The following is a 26,667-nucleotide window of genomic DNA, read 5'->3' as shown; positions in this document are numbered from 1 at the left end:
TTTTTTTTGAGCGGCCTCCAGGCCGCTCGCATAGCTGTGGGTGACCAACCACAGCTATAGCAAGCGGCCAAAAAGATGGTCGCGATGGTCAAGAACATCGCGACCATCGGGCTACCTTGTGGTAGGGTCTCGTTGCCGCAAACCCTGGAGTGCTTTCGGCTCTATCAGAGCCGAAAGCACTCCCACTGACATCACATGTGATGTCAGTGGGGCCGGCCCCAGATGGTAGGCGTTCCCATGGGAACGCCTCCGTCTGGGCAGCCACGCCCCTGGCACGCCCACCAAAGGGGGCGTGCTGTCACTCACCATCAACAGCACACCCCCTTTGTAGCAAGACCCATAGCGACGGCTTGCCCGTCGCTATCCAGGTCTCGCGCATGCGCACTGGGCGAACATCAACCCGCTTGCGAGCACTCAGCACTCGCAAGCAGGTCTGAATTAGGCCCTTAGTGTTTCTACTTCTACCCACAGGCTCCGTCCGTCTCCGTAGTTCCCTGTTCAGCTCCGCAGACAAGACTGCACCGGGATACAGGTAGCGCATCTCCTCTCCTGACCGATCACTGCCGAAAAAACGTTTAACTGTCCACAGGTCAGTGCCCTTTATACCCTCACTCCCTCAGCGCATGCCAGCATAACGGACTCAATTGTCCCGCACGCTGGGGCTCTTAAACCCCCGGTAATGACAAGTTCTCCCCCACCTTGAGGTCCTTTTGTACAATCCAGTGCTTGTACCTATATGTTTCTCATAGGCACGGCAAGTTGGGGCAAACCATTACTCTTCTGCGGGTGTTGCCCATAGAAGTCCATAATAATATAGCATAGCATGAAAATATATAAACAAAATATACCTTATATTTTATTATAAGTTTCTATATATCTACATATACATGTAATAATGGTTATAAACCTTCCCCAGAAACGAAGCTAACTAGTTCTGGGGTATCACATAGAGAAAGAGCTAGGAGCGCCCTGCTTGCAAGCTTTCAATCAAAAGATTTCCAAGATTTCTTCCGCACTGCTACTGACCTATGGAACTCGCTGCCATGCCTGATCCAACACTCTTCCATCTCTTTAACATAGCGTTCCATGCTACCACCTGACAGCACCCACACTGAGCGCTGTCTGCTCCTGTACTTAATGCCCCTTACATTGATCGCTACTTGCTGTTGCACCAGCACACACTCTAGTTGTCCCTCTTCCAGCTTTGCCCCCTCTTTACTAGACAGAAAACTCATGAGCAGGGACTACCCTATCTTCTGTGCTATTCATCTGCTTTCTATGTCTTTATTATTGAAATTACCTGTTAGTGATCAGATTACAATAGGTACCAGCAAAATGTGAAATGGAGGTTAGTCCACACAGTGGGTCCTTAACGAGGTTTGCAGGTTTGCGGGCTGGGATCAGTAACACCATGGATCAGAGGCCTGAATAGATTCTCTCCTCTGAGCCCTCTCCCTCCCCTCTGCCCTTTGTTCTTCTCCTCCCTGTCTCCACCCCCTCCCGTCCCTCGTAATTCCCCTTCAGGAGCCGACATTTGTGAGGTATGAGGAGCGGCTGCGCCTGCACTGAAGGAGCCCTCTCTGTACTGCATATGGCAAGCTGGCTACTATGGAGGGGCTGATGGTGGTCTGCCTCATCTCCCTGGGCTGCTTTCTGCTGAGATTAATCAATCTGGTTGTGAAACTTTCCAATGTAAGTCTGCAGCTGTGTGTCCGCTTAGTAATCAGGGGTGAGCAATAAGCGGCCCTCCAGCTGTTGTTGAACTACAAATCCCAGCATGCATTGCAACATTTTTAGCATGGCCAAATAGCAAGACTGTTGCAGGACATGTTGGGATGTGTAGTTTTACAACATCTGGGGGGGTGGCTTATTGCCCACCCCTGTAGTTCCTTCAGGGTGCCGGCAGCAAAAGGGTCCAACAGCCAGAGCCAGGACGGAGGTTGTGGGATGTTTATGTTTGTAACTAATTACAATGCTCTTCTCATTCATTGTTTTTGCCATAGGATACCCTTGGATACAAGACCACAACCCATTGCCAATGCTTTTTCTTGCACAGGGCACCAAAATGTCTAATGATGGCTCTGACAAGCAGCACTGTGACACTCAACACAGTAATGTGCAGAGGGTCGCGCATTCAAATTTGCTCTGTTTTTGACACTGGCACTACAGATTATTGTGACACCCTAAAATATATGTATAGCAATAATAATACTAAAAATGTATGAATTTATTTGCTTTATTAACACACATATTGGACCTCATTCAGAGGCGGTCGCTCAGGAGCGATCGGTAGCACCCAAAGTGATCGAGAATATGCAAAACGAGCGCTCAGTCGCAACGCACATCGTAAGCGCGGAAATACCCACAACAATGAAAGCATACCTCCTATCTCTACGGCCTAATTCAGAGTCGGTAGCAGGCGGCAACCTACATCAGCACGATTAACACCTGTTACAGTGTTAATTGCCTACAAGCATCAGTTGAGGCAGAAACCAACACCTGCACTCGCAATGCTAAAGGTAAACCCTGGGCTACCTTTAGCACTACGAGCAGTAGCATCGTTATTGCAACAAGATGACGTGTGTGATGACTCGCTCAGTAATATATGCATGCCCTTAAAACGCCCTTTTTAAGGTCAACCACGCCTGCGTCCGCACCACCACACCCCCGATCACAAGCACCTTCCCCTGTAACCACCCACAAAAGGCACAAAATGTCAATCTCAGCTACGACCTCGTAGTGACTAACGAGCAAGAGGATTGTGGTCGAAAAGACAGGCTTGCGCACGCGCACTGCCATGTATACGCATGCGCAGTTGAAAAAACCATCACTCGCTACGACCAATCGCTCCGTGCGACCGCCTCTGAATGAGGTCCATAGTGCTGTGCAAAAGTTTTAGGCAGGTGTGGAAAAATGCTGCAAAGTGAGAATGCTTTCAAAAATAGAAAAAATAGTTTATTTTTTATCAAAATGCAAAGTGAATGAACAGAAGAGAAATCTAATTCAAATCAATATTTGGTGTAACCACCCTTTGCCTTCAAAACAGCATCAATTCTTCAATTATCCTAGATACACTTGCACACAGTTTTTGAAGGAACTCGGCAGAGAGATTGTTCCAAACATCTTGGAGAACTAACCACAGATCTTCAGTGGATGTAGGCTTGCGCAAGTCCTTCTGTCTCTTCATGTAATCCCAGACAGATTTGATGATGTTGAGATCAGGGCTCTGTGGGGGCCATATCGTCACTTCCAGGACTCCTTGTTCTTCTTTACACTGAAGATAGTTTTTAATGACATTGGCTGTATGTTTGGGGTCATTGTCCTGCTACAGAATAAATTTGGAGTTACTCAGATGTCTCCCTGATAGTATTGCATGATGGATAAGTACCTGCCTGTATTTCTCGGCATTGAGGACACCATTTATCCCAAAATCCCCAACTCCATTTGCTGAAATACAGCCCCAAACTTGCAAGGAACCTCCACCATGCTTCACTGTTGCCTGCAGACACTCATTATTGTACCGCTCTCCAGTCCTTCAGTGAACATACTGCCTTCTGTTACAGCCGAATATTTAAAATTTTGACTCATCAGTACAGAGCACCATAAGATATGGCTTTTTGTCTTTCCATGAAGACCACTTCTGGCCAGACTTCTATGAACAGTAGATGGGTGTAGCTGGGTCCCACTGGTTTCAGCCAGTTCTGAGCTGATGGCACTACTGGACATCTTCCGTTTCCGAAGGGAAGTAAGCATGTGTCTTTCATTTGATTCACTAGGTTTCCTTGGCCGACCACTGCGTCTACGGTCCTTAACCTTGCCCTTTTCTTTGTGCTTCCTCAAAAGAGCTTGAACAGCACACCCTGAAACCCCAGTCTGCTTTGAAATCTTTGCCTGGGCGAGAACTTGCTGATGCAGTATAACTACCTTGTGTCTTGTTGATGTGCTCAGTCTTGCCATGGTGTATGACCAGTGGCGAAAGTAGGGTATTTGGAGCCCAGGGCAAGTTGAAGAATGGTTCCTGTATGCCTTCGGCACAAACCAAAATGGGCGTGGTCACATATTGAAGGGGCATGGCTACTGAAAATTGGGCGTGCCAACATGACACGCCACCCATTTCCCATTACTCTGAGAACATTCCTTTCCATTCCATATGAACCTTACCTGTACGGTGGTTTCTCACAATGTGGAACCTCTGAAGAAATGTATCTTCCCTGGGAAGATGGCGTCTTCAGTCGGTATTCACTATTAATGTAGGTCACATCATCCGGAAGATGCCTGTTTGTGTAGAAATATTAAGAAGGTCAACAACATCGGTTCAATCAGACTTCTTCTCCTGTGTAACTTCCTTCCCCTTGCATCTCTTAGCCACACAATCTTCCCCAGTGTTGTCTCTCAGCACATCATTACCTCCCCCCTGCATCATCTCTCAACCACACCATGGCCTCCCTCCTCTCGTCATCTCTCAGCACATCATTGCCTCCTCCCTGCGTCATTGCTCAGCACACCATCGCCTCCCCCCTCTGTTGTCTCTCAGCCACACCATCCTGTTCCCCCTGCATTATCTGTAAGAAAACCATCAACATCCCCCCTGCGTCGTCTCTCAGCCACACCATCGCCTCCCTCCACGTCGTCTCTCAGCCACACCAACGCCTCACCCTGTGTCATCTCTCAGCCACACCATGGCCTCCCCCCTGTGTCGTCTCTCAGCCACACCATCACAAATACACACACACTGACACAGATACACACACTGACTCAGATACACACACTGCCACAAATACACACACTGCCACAGACACACACTGATATAGATACACACACACTGACATACATGTACTCACACAGACACAAACACTGACACACACACTTCTTTCACACAACATGAGGACTGAGCTAGCACACCTGGGATACCATAAAGAATACAGGGGGTAGGCCCGTAATAGTCCTGTATTGCTGTCAGAGCTGTGCATATATACAGCATATATATATATATATATATATATATATATATATATATGTATATATATGTACACACTATATATATATATATATATATATATATATATATATATATGTGTATATATATGTACACACTATATATATATATATATATATATACACACACACATACACACTATATATATATATATATATATATATATATATGTGTATATATATGTACACACTATATATATATATATATATATATATACATACATACACACACATACACACTATATATATATCTATATATCTATATATATATATATATATATATACACATATATAGTCAGGTGCATAAATATTGGGACATTGACAGAATTTTCATATTTTGGCCTTTATTCACCACCACAATGGCTTTGAAATAAAACAAACAAGATGTGCTTTAACTGCAGACTTTCAGATTTAAATTGAGGGTAATTACATCCAAATCAGGTGAACGGTGTAGGAATTACAACGGTTTCTATATGTGCCTCCCACTATTTTGGGGGGCCAAAAGTAATGGGACTATCAACTAAAAAGCTATTTCATGGACATTTGTGGGCTATTCCCTCGTTATTTCATTATCAATTAAGCAGGTAGCAGGTCTGGAGTTGATTCTAGGTGTGACATTTGCATTTGGAATCAGTTGCTGTCGACTCAATATGAGATCCAAAGAGCTGTCACTATCAGTGAAGCAAGCCATCATTAGGCTGAAAAATCAAAACAAACCCATCAAAGAGATAGCAAAAACATTAGGTGTGGCCAAATCAACTGTTTGGAACAAAAGAATGCACTGGAGAGCTCAGAAACATCAAAAGACCCGGAAGACCATGGAAAACAACTGTGGTGGATGACAGAAGAATTATTTCCCTGGTGAAGAAAAACCCCTTCACAACAGTTGGCCAAATCAAGAACACTCTCCAGGAGGTATCTGTATATGTGTCAAAGTCAACAATCAAGAGAAGACTTCACAAGAGTGACTATAGAGGGTTCACCACAAGATGTAACCCATTGGTGAGCCTCAAAAACAGGAAGACCAGATTAGAGTTTGCCAAACAGCATTTAAAAAGGCCATTACAGTTCTGGAACAACATCCTATGGACAGATGAGACAAAGATCAACTTGTACCAGAGTGATGGGAAGAGAAGAGTATGGAGAAGGAAAGAAGCTGCTCATGATCCAAAACATACCACCTCATCAGTGAAGCATGGTGATGGTAGTGTCATGGTGTGGGCATGTATGGCTGCCAATGGAACTGGTTCCCTTGTATTTATTGATGATGTGACTGCTGACAAAAGCAGCAGAATGAATTCTGAAGTTTTTCGGGCAATATTATATGCTCATATTCAGTCAAATGCTTCAGAACTCATTGGACGGTGCTTCACAGTGCAGCTGGACAATGACCCGAGCATACTGCAAAAGCAACCAAAGAGTTTTTTAAGGCTAAAAAGTGGAATGTTATGCAATGGCCAAGTCAATCCCCTGACCTGAATCCGATTGAGCATGCATTTCACTTGATGAAGACAAAACTGAAGGGAAAATGCCCCGAGAACAAGCAGGAACTGAAGACATTTGCAGTAGAGGCCTGGCAGAGCATCACCAGGGATGAAACCCAGCATCTGGTGATGTCTATGCGTTCCAGACTTCAGGCTGTAATTGCCTGCAAAGGATTTGCAACAAAGTATTAAAAAGTGAAAGTTTGATTTAGGATTGTTTAATTATTCCCATTACTTTTGGCCCCTTAAAAAGTGGGAGGCACATATAGAAACCATCGTAATTCCTACACTGTTCACCTGATTTGGATGTAATTTCCCTCAAATTAAATCTGAAAGTCTGCAGTTAAAGCACATCTTGTTTGTTTCATTTCAAAGCCATTGTGGTGGTGAATAGAGGCCAAAATATGAAAATTATGTCAATGTCCCAATATTTATGCACCTGACTGTATGTATATATATATATATATTTATATCTGACAGGCACTCTGCTACATACATACACTTCCCTCTCTGTACACAGTCAACATGGCCCTCAGGGTTGCTGATACTTGGCCACAGCTCTTGCTCACATGCAGCCTAACCTAGCGCCTGCCAAAATAGCTCTGCTAATTGGACAGGAGTCTTGCAGTGAGAGCTGCCATTGGTCAATACACGCCATCACTCAAAATTAAGCTCCCACCCCTTACTTCCCCGCAAAGCTGCTATGAGCTGACACATAATCTCCGGCTCTATTCAGAATGAGGGGCGAGGGCAGACCTGAGAACCCCAGCCTAACACCCGTCCCCTAGTCATAACACATTGGGCCAGGCCCACGGATAGGAGCTGCCGGAGTGAGGAGAGGGGGAGTTATGTAAAGCAACAGCTATATATGTATATACTTGCCCCCTGTGCCTCCCCTACCTTATCCTAATTTGGCTCTGCCTGACCTCTTTTATTGCATTGCTGCAGCTACTGTGTCAGAGTTGAGACAGCCACATTCCACTATCAGCTCTGCGCTATCCTTCCTGATCACGTGAAAGAGCAGTCCCGCTCTAGGTGATAACCTACTAACTGTGGCAGTCAGAAAGCGACTCTCCCCAGGAGACTTCAGTGGAGGGAGGACATTGTCTGGGTGCAATGGTGGCAGGGGGGAAGGGTGGTGCGGGTAAGATGCCCTGGCCAGTGGTGCCCCCCCTCTGCTGGCCTTGCCACGGCACCCAGGGCACATGCCCCACTCAACTCCCCCTAGTTACGCCACTGTGTATGACCTGTGACATGAAACAGTCTTCCACAACCTCACATTTGTAGCAGCGTTTGACTGTTCCTCACTCAGTTTAAAGCCTCCTGCACAGCTGTTTCTGTTTCAGTTAATGACTGTGTTTCAACCTACATATGAAAATTATGATCATTATTACCTGTTTGGTATGAGTGGTTAATCATACACCTGACTATAATCCTACAAAATCCCTGACTTTGTGCAAGTGTATAGAAGAATTGATGCTGTTTTGAAGGCAAAGGGTGGTCACACCAAATATTGATTTGATTTACACTTTTCTTCTGTTCATTCACTTTGCATTTCATTAATTGATAAAAAAAATAAACTATTAACACTTCTATTTCTGAAAGCATTCTTACTTTGAAGCATTTTTTCCACACCTGCTAAAATTTTTTGCATAGTATTGTACATTGAAAGCTAGTATCACTGATCCCTGCAATAAAAGGGTTAAAACTTTGTATTCTACGTCCTACAGTACATACTCTTCTCCCCAGAAAGTTGTATTAATGTTTGTTTGCCTTTGACAGTTAACAAAGTCGTTGCTAAGGTGGTTGTACTTGTATTAGGCGATCATGGATTACACCTCTATTTCAGTGACTGTAGAGTAAACAGCTGTTCTTTGATAGATATGAAAAAGGGACTAACTTGGTCCCAGAGGGACATGTACAACAACCTGTAAAATGGTGCTTAGCTCTTGTTGGTTTTATCAAATGAATTGAACTACATGTTCCTAGAAAAATAAATCATCTTAAGGCCCATGCTTTCTAAATGCTTTGTAATACTTTATAAGCATAAAGGTTATCAGTACCTGACCTCTGTGCCCCTATAACATTTGTTAGAACTGAAAAGGGCCTGATTGGTTTAACTCTTTCTTGCCTGTTGAAGTTAACAACACATTAACAGCTGTAATAGAATGTCCGCACACAATCCCAGGATCCTCTAGCCTAGCACCATAGTCAGTGCAATCTCTGACATGCTGCTAGTGTATGGAATTAAGAAATCCCATCTGGTATATTGAGCCTCCAGTCATATATCAGAGGTTACTACAGCCAGACGTGCACACATTAATTGTCTACATTTCCATCCCCAGATTGTCTTGCTAAGATATCACCACACAGTCATCCGCAAGGATGGGTCAATGACATATCGGCTCTGGAAACAATCCCTTCATGCATCCATCTTTTCTGCCTCTCCCACCCACATGTCCCAAAGATTTTTCAATGAATAAAGTGGAAATGAAGATGGCTGTAATCAGCATCTTGTTATCCGTAGAGGCTGTTCCAGTTTGTTCCTGTCCAGTGTAATTTTGCTTTACTGCCTGCGCTGGAGAATTTTGGCCGGGAAATCACTTTGTATAATTGTAGAGCGAGAAATCCCATTAGCTGCTCATGGCACCGGGCTTGGTATTTATAATGGTATTTATAAACCATGATATTCATTACTGTCATTATGCTTCTTAAAGAATTGCTTTAATATATTTTCCACAGGTCATTTATTCCTTCATCTTACTGTCAGTCTGTGTGGTTGGTATCTCCTTACTGTGTATCAGAAACAGTCTGACTGCTTTTGTGCAACAGTTACCATTCATACTGTATTTGTCCATTTTTTCATGGAAGCTACATTTGAATAGATTTGATTAACTGACATATAATGTAATTGTCCAATCGATATGATAATGTCATTGGGCCTGATTCATTACTGATCGCAACTGCGATTACGCACGCAGACGGCCGATTGTTGCATCCTGCGCATGCGGATGGATCACAGTGCGCGAAGATCTCACTGTGATTGGACTGCGATTGCAGTGACTACGCAGACCCATTGCTGAGTGATTGACAGGAAGTGACCATTTGGGGGTGGCGATGGGGGGTGGTCGGCGAAACGCAGGCGCGCCAGTGCGTTTGAATGCCATTGCCATTTTCAGTTTGGGCTTTCACTGCGTGCGATGAGGTTACCAATTTCTGAGTAAGGTCTGACCTTGTGCAAGTGTGCATGAGGCTCCGATGGTACTCGATGTTGCTTGAGGATTTTGCAGACTTGCAAAGTATTACGGCTGTTGAGTATAGGGAAGTGGGCGTCCTTATGTTAGGCTGCAATGGCATTGCATTTGCAAACATTAGCATATTTTCACAGTGTGACTGCATGCGTAATCATAGCTGCAATCGCAATAGCGATCCGTAGTGAATCAGGCCCATTGTGATAGGTAGAGATGTGATAAAGTACAGTGTTTCATAAAGAGTAATTTGCAAAACCAGTAGTGAATATATCAATTCTTTTATGCACCTTGCACCTACTGTTTGGAACTGTACATGGTTTAGCAAGAAAAATAAGAAATACTAAGTATAGCACAGGACTAGGAAGTTCATGAGTGTATAAACAGGCATGATGATGCTCCTCAGGGCCGTAACTAGGGTAGTGCGACCAGTGCCATGGCACAGGGCACCACAGGGCAGGGGGCGCTGTTTGGGCCTGTCAATTTTCCTAATTATTAGCATTCTCTCTTGAAGCTTCCTCTTCTTTTGTCCCCAGCATCTCCTGGTCTCTACTATCTCTTCCCTGGACCTTCCCCATGAAGCCATGGTCCTTTATCAGATGCACTATCTTATGTCCCTATTAAAAAAATGGGGGGGGGCACCAATGTTCTCTCTGGTACAGGGCACCAAAAAGTCTAGTTACAGCTCTGATGCTCCTTACACAATGCGAGGGCCACACATTGCAAAAAGATGCACTATTCAGGAAATTTGAGTAATTTAATATGTGAAAGTCCTGTGCTCATTAATGATTCTGAGTGTTGTTTTCACCAGTGCTGAGCAACAATTAGGCTGTGTAGGCTGCGTCTAGGACGCAGAACTTGGGCAGCAGGGGGGTGACATGCAGTTGCCAGCCAGGGTATAAATCCGCGACGCTGATCACTGATGTCGGGCCTCAGTAGCCAGTCTACGCTCTATGCAGCAGCGCTGACTGTGCTGCTGCATTCACAACACAGAGCCAGAAGGTAAGTAATCAGGGAGGGTTGGAGTAGGCTCCGTGTGGTGGGGGAGGGAGGGTAGGCTCCATGTGGCTTGGTGGGGGCCCCCACAACTTAGTTGCCCCAGGGCCCCCACAAGCCTTAATCCGGCCCTGCAGATGGTGGTGGTGATGTGACCATGAAACATTGCTAAAACCTTTCTGTACATACAGCGGAAGCCTGAAGAGCTGAATGCAGTTACCTTTAGACTCACCATTACAGACCCCAGAAGCCAAAGTCTCCTTTACATCCACAAACATAATTAGATCACTAGGTGCCAAGATCAAACATGTCAGCTGTATAACCTTCTATACCTATACATATGCAGTATGAATGGCGACTTCCTAAGCATGCATACTCACTGTGCTCTGTGTTTTGTAGCCTTAAGGTGCACACACACGGTGCGATAAACCAGCTGATCCGACGGATTGGTACGATTTGGCTGCTCTATCGTACCGTGTATGAGCATGATATCGGTCAGAGGCCCTGATTCAGAGCCGGACGCTCTGACAGAGCGCTCGCTCTGAATCAGGGCCGGGCTATTTTTTTTTTTAGAACAGCCTCCTGGCCACTCGCATAGCTGCGGGTAGCAATCCCCCCGACCCGCCCACCAAAGGGGGCGTGCTGTCACTCAACATCGACAGTACGCCCCCCTTGGTACGAGACCCGAAGCGACGGATTGCACGTCGCTATCCGGGTCTCGCGCATGCGCACGACGGAGCCGGCTCCGTCGTGCACATGCGCTCTGGGCCACCATCGACCCGGTTGCGAGCGCTTAGTGCTTGCGACCGGTTCTGAATCAGGCCCTGAGCGCGCACCCGTGGGGTCGTACATCATAGCCCCAGAACTTACTGCAGGTTCAGTCGATCTGTGGATGCAATGTGCGATCCCATGCAGCACTATGCGGGTGGGGGAGGGGAGCCGGCACATCAGGCGGTCGGCCACCCAATCGCCCGATATGTTGGACGTCGTATCCCCCATCACGTCACACGGTGCATATATCGCACCATGTTTGGCCACCTTTACAGGGGACATTACAAGCGTTTTAACCTATCGAGTACAGTAGCCTTAATCAGGCCTGGTTTTCCCAATAAAAATAAGTGTGCACCTGATGTTTACTTACGACTTGCATAATCAACAGAAGCGATAGGTTTATTATCACTGTGATATTTACAGTACATTATGTGGCTGTAAGTGCTGCTTAGAAAATACGTTGTAACAATGCATATGATTGAGCTAGTACACATTTGCAAATGTAACTTTCATCATGTAAATACACACATTATAAACATTCCACCTAAAAAGCGCAAGTGACTCATCAAGTATAATGTGTTTGCTGTAAAAAATTTGATAATTATAAAACATTCACTGCAGTGATGTACATATGCTATATAAGCTTTGTATAATATACCCATGTGACTCATCCAGCAAATCAATGTCTTACAATAATAATTCAACTGAATTTCTGCTCATATGTTAATTTTGTGTTGAATCAATTCAGATAAATTGGCTGAGTGAAGTTGCAGTTGAATTAATTGTGAAATCAGAACAATTCCGTTTGCAATTTGAATATGTATATAAAACATTAACTATACATTACTGAAGTTTAATATCTATATTAAACCCATTTCATTTTATACAGGAAAGTGCTTTTATAGGCACACATAAATAAATGTAATTAAAATACTAGACAAAAGACAGTATTGATTCCCTCAGGGTACGTAGACACGAACACTTGCTGTGAGCTTAGGTTATGATTAGTCTGAGTTATGCTCAATGGCTGTTAAAATTAAAATAGAGATAAACTATATATTGAATGTGATGTTAGTAACAGAAAATGCTGACATTTTCCTGAATGTTTGATGACTGTGACCTCTGCTTGGTGCGTTCATGGTCCTTAAAGTGCTAGAGAAGTGCTGATTTGTACTGACAATGAGGCCGATGCACACAGTTGGTTTCAAATTGGATGTAAGTTACTCTTAAAAAAATAATAATAGCTTATTTGTACACATATGCAAAGCTTGAGATGAATTCTGATCAGATATATACATCCAGACCCTTAACAGGGAGGCAGTGCGTCCTGTGCTGCTGCCAACCCTGCCCCTGAGCGGATAACATCATTTAGTTGCACCGATGGGGGTAGGTGGGTGGAATCAGAGCCGCATTTACATTTCATGGGGCCCCAGGCAAGTTACTGGTGTGGGGCCCCTCTACCCGTCCCTGCAAGAAAAAAAAATAAATAGAAATTCTTCAAAAACTAAAAATATTATGCAAGGAATAAATAATTTTTGAAAGGATTTTAATCTGCTGAAAGAACAGGTACTGTTGCGATACAAGTAACCCCATAATACCTGTGCTGTTCATATGGGGAAGTTTCACTGGCGAAAACTGGCATATATAGCTGTCGTTAGGATTTTTGCCAGCGACTGCACCGTTATAGAGAAGAAAATAATTTAAAACAGAATATTGTGCCATGCATCACTGCACCAGCCCCCAACTCCACATCAGCACCGGTGTCTCCACCCAACCACACCGTAGCTTGCTTCAGTGGGGGGAATCACTCCCACAGTGCAGCATGAGCTGGAGCCAGCACGCTGCAGCTGTCCAATCAATGTGCTGACAGCCTGCCGGGGTCCTCCATTTTACAGCCCTATCGGCGGGCTACCTGGGACCCACCGGGCGCTAAGTGTCCGCTTGTGTTGCCTAGCAGTAAATCCACTACTGGGTGGAACCACCATGATGAGGAAAGTACTGCACTACCTGGAGAGTCCTGAGGATGCTCAGATCGGCTGTACAGGCTGCAGGGTGCTGCCCAGAATGTTCAAAGTATACAAAGCAATACTGATTGGAACGGCACCAGCCAGATACAGGGGCCATGGGGCAGTGACGATGCCGCCTCAGGGCTCTGCCCCTTGTGCAACAGCACTGCTCACACACCCTTCAGGGGCGTATCTATAATGGGTGCAGGGTGTGCAGTCCCTGAGTCAAGGGGGGGCCCGCACACCCTGCACCCATATTATCTAATACTTACCTCTCCGAGGTCCCGCGTCGGGTGTCTCAGCCCTGCACAAAACACAGGAAAATGGCAGATGAGGCCATTATTCCAGCATCTGCGCATGCACCGGGAAAATGGCGGGCGCGCTTGCGCATGTGCAGTAAACTCTGGGCACTCTCTAGTTCCCAGAAACTACTGATGCTTTGGTCGGTGGTCAGACGAGTCAGTCTGCTGCCAGCAGTGGCGTAACTAGGGTATTTGGACTAGGGCAAGTTAAAAAATTGAGCCTCCCCAGTAGTAGGTGCGCAATGAAACAGTGGGCATGGTCACATGCCACAAGGGGCATGGTCACTGGAAAATGGAGGCGTGGCAACATGACACACCACCTTTCTCGTCACTCTGGGCACCTTAATGCCCCAAGTAGTAGTGCCCCTCTTGCAATGCCCCAAGTAGTAGTGCCCCTTATGCAATGTCCCCAGTAGCAGTGCCCCTTATGCATTGCCCCCTGTAGTAGTGCCCCTCTACAGTGCCCCCAGTAATGCACCCTTATACAGTGCCCCCAGTAATACACCCTTATACAGTTCCCTTTATGCAGTGCCCACAGTAGTGCCCTTTATACAGTGCCACTAGTAGTGGTCCCCCTATGCACTGTCCCCAGTAGTGGTCCTCCTATGCAGTGTTCCCAGTAGTGCCCTTTATACAGTGCTCCCAGTAGTGGTCCCCCTATGCAGTGCTCCCAGTAGTGCCCCTTATATAGTGCCCCCCAGTAATGATCCCCCTTATGAAGCGCTCCCCGTAGTGCTCCTTATACAGTGCCCCCAGTAGTTCCCCTTCTACAATGCCCCCTGTAGTGGCCCCCTTATGCAGTGCTCCCAGTAGTGCCCCTTGTACAGTGCCCCCAGTAGTTCCCCTTATACAGTGCCCACTGTAGTGGCCCCCTTATGCAGTGCTCCCAGTAGTGCCCCTTATAAAGTGCCCCCAGTAGTGGTCCCCCCTATGCAGTGCTCCTTATACAGTGCCCCAGTAGTAGTCTCCCCTATGCAGTGACCCCAGTAGTGGTCCCCCCCTATGCAGTGCCCCTTATATAGTGTTCCCAGTAGCAGTCCTCCCTATGCAGTGCCCCAAGTAGTGCCCCCTTGCCCCCAGTAGTGCCTCTTATATAGTGCCCCCAGTCTCCCCAATGCAGTGCCCCAGTAGTGCCCCTTATATAGTGCTCCCAGTAGTAGTCCCCCCTATGCAGTTCCCCCAGTAGTGCCCCTTACATAGTGCCCCCAGCAATAGTCCTCCTATGCAGTGCCACTTATACAGTGCCCCAGTAATAGTCCCCTTATGCAGTGCCCCCAGTAGAGGTCCCCCCTATGCAGTGCTCCCAGCAGTGCCCCTTATACCGTGCCCCTAGTAGTTCCCCTTATGCAGTGACCCCAGCAGTGGTCCCCCTTATGCAGTGCCCCTTATACAGTGCCCCAGTAGTAGTCCCCCCTATGCAGTGACCCCAGTAGTGGTCCCCCTATACAGTGCCCTTTATATAGTGCCCCCAGTAGTAGTCCTCCCTATGCAGTGCCCCAAGTAGTGCCCCTTTTCCCCCAGTAGTGCCCCTTATACAGTGCCCCCGGTCCCCCCTATGCAGTGCCCCAGTAGTGCCCCTTACATAGTGCCCCCAGTAGTAGTTCCCCCCTATGCAGTGCTCCCAGTAGTGCCCCATATATTGTGCTCCCAGTAGTTCCCCCTATGTAGTGCCCCCCAGTAGTGGTCCCCCCTATGCAGTGCCTCTAGTAGTGCCCCTTATAACATGCCACCAGTAGTAGTCCCCCCTATGCAGTGCCCCAAGTAGTGGCCCCCCCATGCAGTGCCCTTTATATAGTGCCCCCGGTAGTAGTGCCCCCTATGCAGTGCCCCCAGTAATAGTCCCCTCTATGCAGTGTCTATGCAGTGCCGCAAGTAGTGGTCCCCCCTATGCAGTGCCCCAAGTAGTGCCCCCAGTAGTAGTCCTCCCCCCCAGCAGTGCCAGACAAAGACACACATTAAAAAAAAAAAAAAACTTACCTGAATCCCCGCTCCTGCGCCCGCCACCGCCCGCTCCTCTGTCATGAGTGAGTGCAGCAGCCAGTGAGTGTTTGTCTGACTCTCATTGGCTGCCAAAAACACACTGCCGCCGGGTAGTATGAGAGTACTAGCCGGCGGGGGTATTTGTTACTGTGCAGTGTGGACAGCGGACGGCGGCACAAACACACACACCCCCGTGCAGCCCATCCGATGGCGCCCAGGGCACGAGCCCTGCTCTACCCCCCCTAGATACATCACTGGCTGCCGGCCACCAGAGAGAGAGGATGGGGCCATGGACAGGGAATGAACATGGGCCCCCTCCTCTCTTTATACGCCCCTGACACCTTAGTTATGGTGTTGTACAGTATATGTCTGATTTACCCCAAGTGCTAATTACCTGGGCCCAGGCTTGTTGGAGGGGCCCGAATACAATGCCGCCCCTCTTCCCTCTTACCTGTCAGCAGTCCAGCACAAGCTGCTGTATGCTATTCTGCAGTAGGAGACCAGGGAGACTGCTGCCACTGAGCAGCAGCAACAGTCTCCTCTCCTCTGCCTGTGGGGGAAAGCGATCATGCTGATTGCAAGATTTGTGCTGGGCTGAGAGACTCACAACAACCCCCTCCTCAGCACTCAACGCCACTTTGCGGAGCTGCAAATAGGGTTTTTTATTTTTATTTTCCTATGATGCGTGACCACGCCTTATGTGATTAGGACATGCCCCCAATAGTAATGGGGCCAGGGCCGTCTCTCTATGGCCCTGTCTACAAAAGCCCCTTAAGTACAGCAGTAAAAACTTCTCTTTCCTGTACGCAAAAAATGTATTTTGCTTAAACACGCTCACAAAATCAGGAGCAATGAGGAAAGCACCAGTCACTGTCAGCGATTTGTTAGTGCTGGCTGTTATCATTGTCATGCACTATTTGCTCCCCTATCCCTAACCACCCACAAAAAATACGACTATATCAGGTATATGTTGGGGGACCCATGCAAACAGGAAGGCCAACATTTCTGGTAATGAAGTATGGAGAGGTCTTGAAACAGCTCCTAGCTCAGGCCATAGTGCCCTATACTGGAGGATTCCATGTCTCACAGAGGGGAATCCCCCTTTTTCAGTGATGGATCTGGCTATTTTGCAGACATGCAAATTTTCACTGATACAGACTTCAAGTTCCACTTTTGCTTCACCATTCCACCCTGATTTTTTTATGTGTATTTCAGGGACTTTAAAGCACATAAATAGAGATGTGTGGCAATGAAAGTCAATTTAGACTGTTTAGTGTGGTTTGGCAAATAAAAGAGAACATGTGGGTCTCTGGCATGAAGACAAATGTGTGGTGAGGCTCCAGCCACATGGGAACATACCGTATACAGCATTAAAGTTTTAAACATTTTTGTTTAAATTAACATTTTAGGCAAAAATGTATTAATACACTGATTCAAACCTACAAAGCGGTTGGAAGAGTTTGGGTTCTGAGGTTGGATAACTCCATTTTGGAAAATATTTTTCTGGAAAAATTATATTTCCATTGTGTTTCCACACAGATATCTCCTCGTACATCTTTGCTACAGTAGCGCCATACAGCCCCTCTCTGCGCGCCAGGTCCCGTGAAACTCTGCTAGATGGTTGTCTTTTTTTGCACCTTGTTTTGTCGAAAATGCATCTAAGTCACAATGTGATGCAACGAGGACTGTGCTGATTAATTTGATATTTGACACAACTTAGATGCATTTTAAGCAACAACAAAAAACCACCTGACGCTAGCAGAGTTGCACAGGGCCTGAAGGCTTACTCACGCCAGGTACTGTATATCACCCAGCGTGGCGTAATAATGCTAGATGTATGAGGACACATATGTAATTCTTTTTCTTATTAATTCTTTTCCTCCCTGTTCTTCCTCTTTGCCGGAAAATCATTTTTTTCTTGGGGAACTCCAGATAAAACACTGAGGGCCTGATTCAGAACCGGACGCTCTTTCAGAGCGCTCGCTCTGAATCAGTGCCCGCCTATTGTATTTTTAGAGTGGCCTCCTGGCTGCTCACATAGCTGTGGGTGACCACAGAGCCGCCTCCAAGCGCTCACAAGCGGGTCGATGTTGGCCCAGTCCGCATGCGCACGATGGAGCCGCCTCCCTCGTGCGCATGCGCACTGGGCCAACATCGACCTGCTTGTGAGAGCTCAGCGCTCGCGAGCGGGTCTGAATCAGGCCCTGAATGCGTATATTTAAAAGACATTGTTAATTCTTACTCTTGGGTCATACCTTCTATACAGGTAGAATCATAGATTTGCAGGTAGAGTCAAATAATCTTGAGACCTCTGTCATTTTTCTTATAATTCCTGTTATGTCTCAGATTTATTGTCATGATCTATATTTTCACAGACAAATTTTTTGCTTTTTTCCCATCAATTAAGTTATTTTCTAACTCCACTGCATTCTCTCTCTGCATAGATATATTTACATTTATATTTGTCTTATTACATTATTTTGTTTTGAGAGTTAATATTATCTTAAAGATGTACAGTATGTCAGAAAAGGAAGAGTTCATTATTAATTGTTCCTATAGCTGGATTGACCAGTTTGGGTATAAATATCCACCAACCTACAATGGTTTACATCATCTATACCACTTCTAAAGAAACTGCCAGTGCGGTAGAAGAATGCATCAAGTGATTGAATGGGAACAGTTTGATTATTTTTAGTCTTGATCTACGGTTTCTATGTATTGGTGATTTATCTACTACCTCTCTCATATCGCAACTGATGAAACGATTCCTCTCTAGCCCGCTAGATATTATAACAAACAGTGGTGAGAACAAACAGCTTTGCTGTCTTTTCATTGGCGTTTTGCTACTTCAACAATGCTTGAATTGTGTTTTCAATGCACAGCTGAATCGGAGAGACAGCATTTAGCTAATCCATCTGCTCAACTACTTTTATAATTTTTGACGTGTTTAATCCATGTTGAATCGGAGACATGTTTCATGTGTACTATAAAAATTTTGTAACAATGACCAAATATCACTGTTTATTTTAAATGTTTGAAAGAGTTCTGTAGACTGAGTGGTAGAGCTAATAGAGATCAAATACGGAAGAACAATTTTGGCAACTGGATCCTCTGGAATATACAGGGTGACCATAATTAAACACCCCCTATTCAGAGCTGTCTGTAACTATATCTAACAACTAGAATTTCATCCACAAGTTTTATCATTCAAAACGAGTGATAAAACCCGTTGTGTATGATAAATGGTGATCCAGCCAATCAGCTCCCAATTGTCATCTGTTTGAAAAATGACAGTAGGGAGCTCAGTGGTTAGAGCACAGTTTATCATGCGCAATAAGTTTTATCACTCTTTGTGAATGATAAAACTTGTTGATAAATGAGCCCCAAATTTTGTAGGGAGACTAATTAGTACATGGGAAGCAGAATTCTGCCCAAAAAAAAAATGTAGTGTAAAAAGCCACCAATAGAGACAATATGACACTGTACAATGTGAGAACAGCATGAAAATGCACAGACACATTAATAACACTAAATGTAATGAACGATTACCTTTATTGTGTTACACTAATGATAACACAGCAATAAAACATTTGTCTGTTTTCACATTGTACAGCACCATATTCTCCCTATCGCAGACTTTTTGCTCAAGAAAATGTTTTCATGGAATCCTGTTTCCCATGTCCTAATTAGTCTTCCTACACACCTATACCACACCTATACCATCACCAACAGTTCTTCCGGTTCCCAAATCATTTGTGATATAACTATCTATATATGTCTATGCACCTTCGATCTTGTTTTATCGAAAGGAAACTGAAGATCAGGTTTTATGGGCTTCCTAATATTCTTCAGATGTAATGGTAAAATATCGGAAAAAATGTGTTTGTACGACCGTTCTGTCCAATACTTCTGCTGCTGCTCCTGCACTCACGACCTCTTCAGCAGGTGGTTTCAAGAGATGAGATCACAGATCGAATGGTAGATTAGAATAGTGTGTACGCATGAATCTGTATCATACTTGCTTACTGTCCTGGAAAGGCCAGGAAAATAGGCCGGCAGCCTACCCTCGTACTCCCCGCATCCCCCACCCACACACACTACCCCGCACTGGGGGGAAGGCGATAACGCGATTCAGTATTATTCATCATGGCCCCGTCCCCTGCTTCACAATGCCGGTAATTTCTGTAATGTGTAGCTGGGCTGGAGCCACGATGACGAGATCATGTGGTCCATGGTTGTCGACATTCTGGCTGCCCCTTCCGGGAAGGAGCAGCCAGCCAGATCGGCATATCAGGGGGCATGGCCAGTGCAAGGGGGCGGGGCTGGACAGCTTACTGTAATTTGTGGGTGGGGTAGGGGGCGGTGCCACACAATCGCATAATTTTTGGCCCCGCCCCCGCTACACAATGCCAATGCTGCGCGAGTTTCTCAGGTTATCGCAGTGCGGATCGGAGGGATCGGCTGCCGCCGGGATGCTTATGTGCCTTTACGGGGATTTTTGGGAGGCTCCCAGTCAAATTGAGAGCGTAGGCAAGTATGACGTGGTCACACCCTCCCCTGCTATGCTCCTAATGCCAGCTTATGTCTCTGGCTATGCCCTCCCCATGACATGCCAGGCCTCCCCCGCTATGCCGACCAGGCTCCTGGAGGGGGAAGCCAGAATGTCGGCAAGTATGATCTGTATGCTCATCTGGACTTTCAATTATAAATGTAATTGTAAGAAGGAGGGGGCTGCCAGAATGTCGGCAAGTGTGCCCTTAATTCACAAACTGAAAATTAATATTTCCACTCTAATTTAGCAAAATTCCCTTGACAGGACATAGGCTCCATTAAGATACCCTTGGGGCCAAGCCTTCCGGAGGTTGGTAAATCTCACAATGTAGCCACCCCGTAGAAACCTAAAGGGACAGCAGCATATCTTCAATATCTGCTGCTGTTCCTCCCTAGATACTTTCTGGGGATTTTTCAACTTTGTGGATATCACCCGAAAATGTTTTTTTAGGGGAATATCCAGCAAATGTACTTTGATAAATATGCTTCTTAATATTTTATACTTAGTAGATAAAGAGAATATGTACACTCATGTATTTTCTACTGTGCACGTGAGTGTATAGGGAAGATGATAGCCTTATATTGAAATTAACACCATATAAACATTTACTGCATTATTAATACTTTTATAGCAAAACATTATTATTATAAGTACTAGAGGTTAATAAATCTTCATTTGATTATTAATAATGGTTTTGGCTTTATATGAAGTTTGTTGGGTTGCTTTACTCCATACCTTACTTCTTTTAGAGAGTTCTTGATCAATAACAAAGATTACAAATAATACAAAGAGCTTAATATAGAAAAACACTAAAACTTTGTGCTTTACAATGTTTATTACAAGAGTTAGTGCACATATTTTAGCCGCACACTACTGTCAACTTCCCAATGAGAAAAAAGATAAAGCACTGTCACCTAAAGATATGCAAATCCTCCTTCACCAGACAGGACAACCCTGATTGAGTGCTTCTTCATGACTATCCAGCCAACAGAATGAATAAATATGGCTAAAACCCTAGAATGGACATTTTACAGAGAAGTCTTCTTCCAAACGAAAAAATCTTCACCACTGAAACTCCAGACAACCTCTGGTACCAATCTGACCCATCGTACCCCTCAACAATTACCTGCCCAGTCCAAAAATCAACAGGCACCCTTTCCTTGTTGCTCAGTGGCCACAACACCTGCACCAATCTATTGTACCTCTACTGCCAGTCTAATCTATTTCAAAAGAAAGAACTACCTAACAGTGACGCGAGAGTACATAAAATGCACAGAGCTCCCGTCACCCTCACCAAAACCCATAATCCAAGAAAAAAATCCAACCTGAGCTGAATCCTTCTTCACAGACCACTACCCAGATTAACTCACTTGAAGAGATTAATGATGCTACCACCAGTAAACAATATACCACTGCTCTGGCTGCAGAAGTCGCTGGAACTACCACAGAGGCTGGATCTATGGGATGGATCACACATTTCGTTAGGACAGCAGCCCCATGAAAGAGGACTCATGTATCTTCAACATTAGGAAAGGCTTCCCACGTCTTACAATAACATGTTTAGATATGACTGAGAATCTTCCTGAACAGTCATCCTGCACCCATAGGCGAAACTAGACATTTGGTAATGGGTGGTCCAAGTTCCAACCCATTACAAGAACTTATGTTACCTCGGAAGCTTGGCACTGTGTTTTGTGATCATTATTTAGGCAGCAAAGATTTCTATTGTTATTCATATTGGTGTTCATGCAGACATGGGGTAGGGCAGGGAGCTGAGGTGCAAGCAGAGTCTTCATGTGCACGCCGAAGGCGCGCACGCTCCCAGAAAGGGGGCGTGGCTGACTGGGAGGGGGCATGTCCTTATGACACTTCCCCAATTAGTCACTCTTGAGGACAGAGAAACTCAGGTGAAGTTACGAGGAGGGTGAGGCTAGGGATACTGAGGTGAAGTTACTGGGATGGTGAGTGTAGAGACACTGGGAGGGAGTTACAAGGTGGGTGAGGGTCAGGCCCGGTGACAGGGGGGTGCAAAGGGGACACTTGTACCGGGCCCCAAGGTTCCGAGGGGCCCCGGACCCTCAAGAATTTCGGGAGCCCAGTTCACGTGTCCCCCTTGCCTTTGCCACCTGCTGTTTAAGCTGGGGCTAGAGTCGCTAGAATAGATTCTTCCTCCCAAGTCCCGGCAGTGACAGGCAGGCCGAGACGGCACAGCGTGTGTGACGTCATGACGCTGCGTCGCTGAATCAGAGAGGAGCCGCCAGGTCTGCCGTCTTCCAGGGAAGACTGAGGAACTCATGCAGCGCAGCAGGTAAGTGTTGGTCAGTGCCAGGCTGGGAGCTCAAGAGTCATGGGGTGAGTGGTGGGGAGCTGCAGATAAAGGGAGTGGCAGACACAGGGGCTTGGAAAGAGATGTGTAACAGACAGGGGCTGGGGAAGAGGGGGAGAGTGTGACAGACACAGAAGCTGGGGAAGAGGGGGAGAGTGTGACAGACATGGGCTAAGGAAGAGGGGGAGAGTGTGACAGACATGGGCTGGGGAAGAGGGGGAGAGTGTGACAGACATGGGCTAAGGAAGAGGGGGAGAGTGTGACAGACACAGAGGCTGGGGAAGAGGGGGAGAGTGTGACAGACATGGACTGGGGAAGAGGGGGAGAGTGTGACAGACACAGAGGCTGGGGAAGAGGGGGAGAGTGTGACAGACACGGGCTGGGGAAGAGGGGGAGAGTGTGACAGACACAGGGGCTGGGGAAGAGGGGGAGAGTGTGACAGACACAGGGGCCGGGGAAGAGTGTGACAGACACAGGGGCTGGGGAAGAGGGGGAGAGTGTGACAGACACAGGGGCTGGGGAAGAGGGGGAGAGTGTGACAGACACAGGGGCTGGGGAAGAGGGGGAGAGTGTGACAGACACAGGGGCTGGGGAAGAGGGGGAGAGTGTGACAGACAGGGGCTGGGGAAGAGGGGGGAGTGTGACAGACACAGAGGCTGGGAAAGAGGGGTGTGTGACAGACAATGGTGCTGGGAAAGAGGGGTGTGTGACAGACACGGGCTGGGGAAGAGAGGGGAGTGTGACAGACACAGGGGCTGGGGAAGAGAGGGAGGTGTGACAGACAGAGAATCTGGGGAAGAGGGGGAGGTGTGATAGACAGAGAATCTGGGGAAGAGGGGGAGGTGTGACGGCAAGGAGAGGGGATAAGGGCCTCAAAAATATGAGTGTACCGGGCCCCAAAATTTATGCTGCCAGCCCTGGAGAGCGTAGGGACATTGAGGAGGAGTTACAAGGAAGATGAGGATAGGGACATAGTGGGGGAGTTACAGGGACACTGATGTCAAGTTACAGGGAGGGTGAGTGTAGAGACACTGAATGGGAGTTACAAGGAGGGTGAGGATAGGGACACTGTGGGGGAACCTACAGGGAGGGTAAAGGCAGAGGCACTGAGGTGAAGTTACAGGGAGTGTGAGGGCAGAGGCACTGAGGTGCAGTTACAGGGAGGAGAGTGAGGGCATGGACACTTAGTGGGAGTTACAGGGAGGGTACTCAACCCATATATACATATAAACATACACACTAGTCCACGGTTCTGCCGGCACTCATTCCAACATAACAACTCGCTCCTGTGTCCAAATAACCATATACACCACTCCATAAAAAATGGCACTAGAGAGCATTATTTAAATGTAGCAAAAAGTTGTATTGACAAGGACATCAATGTTTCTGAGCTGCCACCCCGTCATCAGGACCAAACAGATAATACAAATGAACAACATAACACTCACATATGTAGTATACCAACATCAAACACCTCCCATCACCGCTCCAACGCTGGTGTCCTGCTTCCGGAAGAGTCATCAACAAGCAGACTTCTGGTCACTCACCCGGCCGTAACCAGAACAACCGCAAGCTTGCGTTCCATCTTAACAACCCGGGCAGGTTCCAGATTGCTCCCCCAACTCCACCCAAACAGGAAATCCCAGCTCAAAAAATACTATCTGTTTGGTCCTGATGACAGGGCGACAGCTCCGAAACGTTGATGTCCTTGTCAATACAACTTTTTGCTACATTTAAATAATCCTCTCTAGTGCAGTTTTGTGTGGAGTGGTAATATATATATATATATATATATAATGAGGAAGGGTTTTCCCTTTGGGACCTTACCTGCTCTGACGACCTTGGCGGACACAGAAGGGTACTCTCTGCGCCAGCCCTTCCCCACAGGGGTCAGCACCACTCCTCAGCTTGCCAAGCGCTGGATCCTCACTTGTCTCTTGCTCGGTAGTAGCTTGACTTCAAAGACTACTTGACTCCCGACGGGTTTAACTTGAACAGCAAAGAAGCCGTTATAAGCACGCTCTCTCTCTCTCTACACACACACCTACTCATACACATGTAAAAATGCATGTTATGATTGTATTAGTATGTTAGTATAATGTAAACCAGTCCCCATTTTTATTCTTTATAAGATATTTTGAGGTTTATATACAGCCTTTATACTAACATTACTATTGCCATCATAACATATATTATTTTTACATTATGCTTCCATTTTGTTTTTCCGTGTCTTGTCCTTTCATATATCTGTATGTATGTCTCCCCCTATATGTTCTGTATTGTGCCTACCTTCTCTGTATCCCACTGTGCTCCACATCCCGCATTGTACTTCCCTTTCCCTATCCCGCACTGTGTTCCCCCTTCCCTCATCTCACCCACACTGTGCCCCCCTCTTACCACCCACACTATGCCCCCCTCTTCCCTCATCTGACCCACACTGTGCCCCCCTCTTCCCTCATCTCACCCCCACTGTGCTCCCCTCTTCCCACCCACACTGTGCTCCCTTCTTCCCTCATCTCACCCACACTGTGCCCCCTTCTTCCCTCATCTCACCCACACTGTGCCCCCCTCTTCCCTCATCTCACCCACACTGTGCCCCCCTCTTCCCTCATCTCACCCACACTGTGCCTCCCTCTTCCCACCCACACTATGCCCCCTCATCTCACCCACACTGTGCCCCCCTCTTCCCAATCACACTATGCCCCTCTCATCTCACCCACACTGTGCCCCCCTTCCCTCATCTCACCCACACGGTGCCCCCCTTCCCTCATCTCACCTACACGGTGCCCTCCTTGCCTCATCTCACCCACACTGTGCCCCCTCTTCCCTCATCTCACCCACACTGTGCCTCCTCTTCCCTCATCTCACCCACACTGTGCCCCCTTCCCTCATCTCACCCACACTGTGCCCCCCTTCCCTCATCTCACCCACAGTGCCCTCCTTGCCTCATCTCACCCACACCGTGCCCCCCTTCCCTCACCTCACCCACACCGTGCCCCCCTTCCCTCATCTCAGCCACACCGTGCCCTCCTTGCCTCATCTCACCCACACTGTGCCCCCCCTTCCCTCATCTCACCCACACGGTGCCCTCCTTGCCTCATCTCACCCACTGTGCTCCCCTTCCCTCATCTCACCCACACTGTGCTCCCCTTCCCTCATCTCACCCACACAGTGCCCCCTTTCCCTCATCTCACCAACAATGTGCCCTCCTTGTCTCATCTCACCCACACTTGTCTCCCCTCATCCACATTCTGCCCCCCTTTCCCTCATCTTAACTTCACTCTGCCCCCCCTTCCCTCATCTTGCCTACACTCTACCCCTCCTTCCCTCATCTCACCCACACTGTGCCCCCCCCCCCCCCTCCCTTCCCCCTCACTTAACCTATAACAACGCTGGGCAGAGAGGGAACTTCTTAGTCCTGCTCTTCTGAGCCTGGCTGCTGCAGCAGCTATCAGGCAGCCGGGCCCCGCCCCCACTCCGCCCCCACTCCAATGCTGCTCTGCTCAGCTTCTCCAGGACACCGACACACAGCGCTGCTGATGCTGGCCTCTACTCTCTTGGCCGGGTCCAGGCAGCCTCTGGGGGTAGTGGTGGGCGGCTGCAAGAACCCCGCGAGTGTCCGGACACTGGTCTAGGTAGGCAGAGCGGGACTGCGCCCTTCAAGTATCCAGCCCGGGAAACCCCCATTAATGGCGGTCCCGAGTGGCTGCCATTCCGCTCCTCATATAAATATGATCGCGCACGGTCCGACGTCATGACGTCACCGTGCGCTTGTGCATCAACAGGATCAGATGACTGATCCTATTGGTGGTGAATGCCGTTGCAGGGGAGGCGGAGCTGGAGAAGGTCATCTCGGTTAGGCGCGGAGGTAACGCGTACCTGACCGGGCGCTCATTATTTATGAATAAAAAATAAACATGTCGAATCGGCGGCGGAGGCTAATGGGTGGTCCGGTGCACCCCCGGACCACCCCTTAGTTTCGCCTATGCCTGCACCACGTTACCACA

The 26,667-nt window shown here is 47.1% G+C and overlaps 1 long non-coding RNA gene across 1 annotated transcript in view; it reads right to left on the bottom strand.

Annotated features, from left to right (window-relative positions):
* The window catches only part of LOC148525582 (uncharacterized), a 41,538-nt gene extending 15,200 nt beyond the window's left edge, over positions 1–26,338 (bottom strand). Inside the window, exons 1-2 of the long non-coding RNA XR_015878273.1 lie at positions 26,042–26,338; positions 24,488–24,649 (exon numbers count right to left, since the gene is read on the bottom strand). This is a non-coding gene — a long non-coding RNA (uncharacterized LOC148525582). The remainder of the gene's footprint in view (positions 1–24,487; positions 24,650–26,041) is intronic.
* Positions 26,339–26,667: the final 329 nt, after the last annotated feature.

Source organism: Taudactylus pleione, unplaced genomic scaffold, assembly GCF_031769625.1.
Source record: "Taudactylus pleione unplaced genomic scaffold, aTauple2 ptg000105l, whole genome shotgun sequence".
NCBI lineage: Eukaryota > Metazoa > Chordata > Amphibia > Anura > Myobatrachidae > Taudactylus > Taudactylus pleione.
The sequence above is the reverse complement of the archived record's forward strand: the minus strand, read 5'-3'. Positions and strand labels throughout refer to the sequence as shown.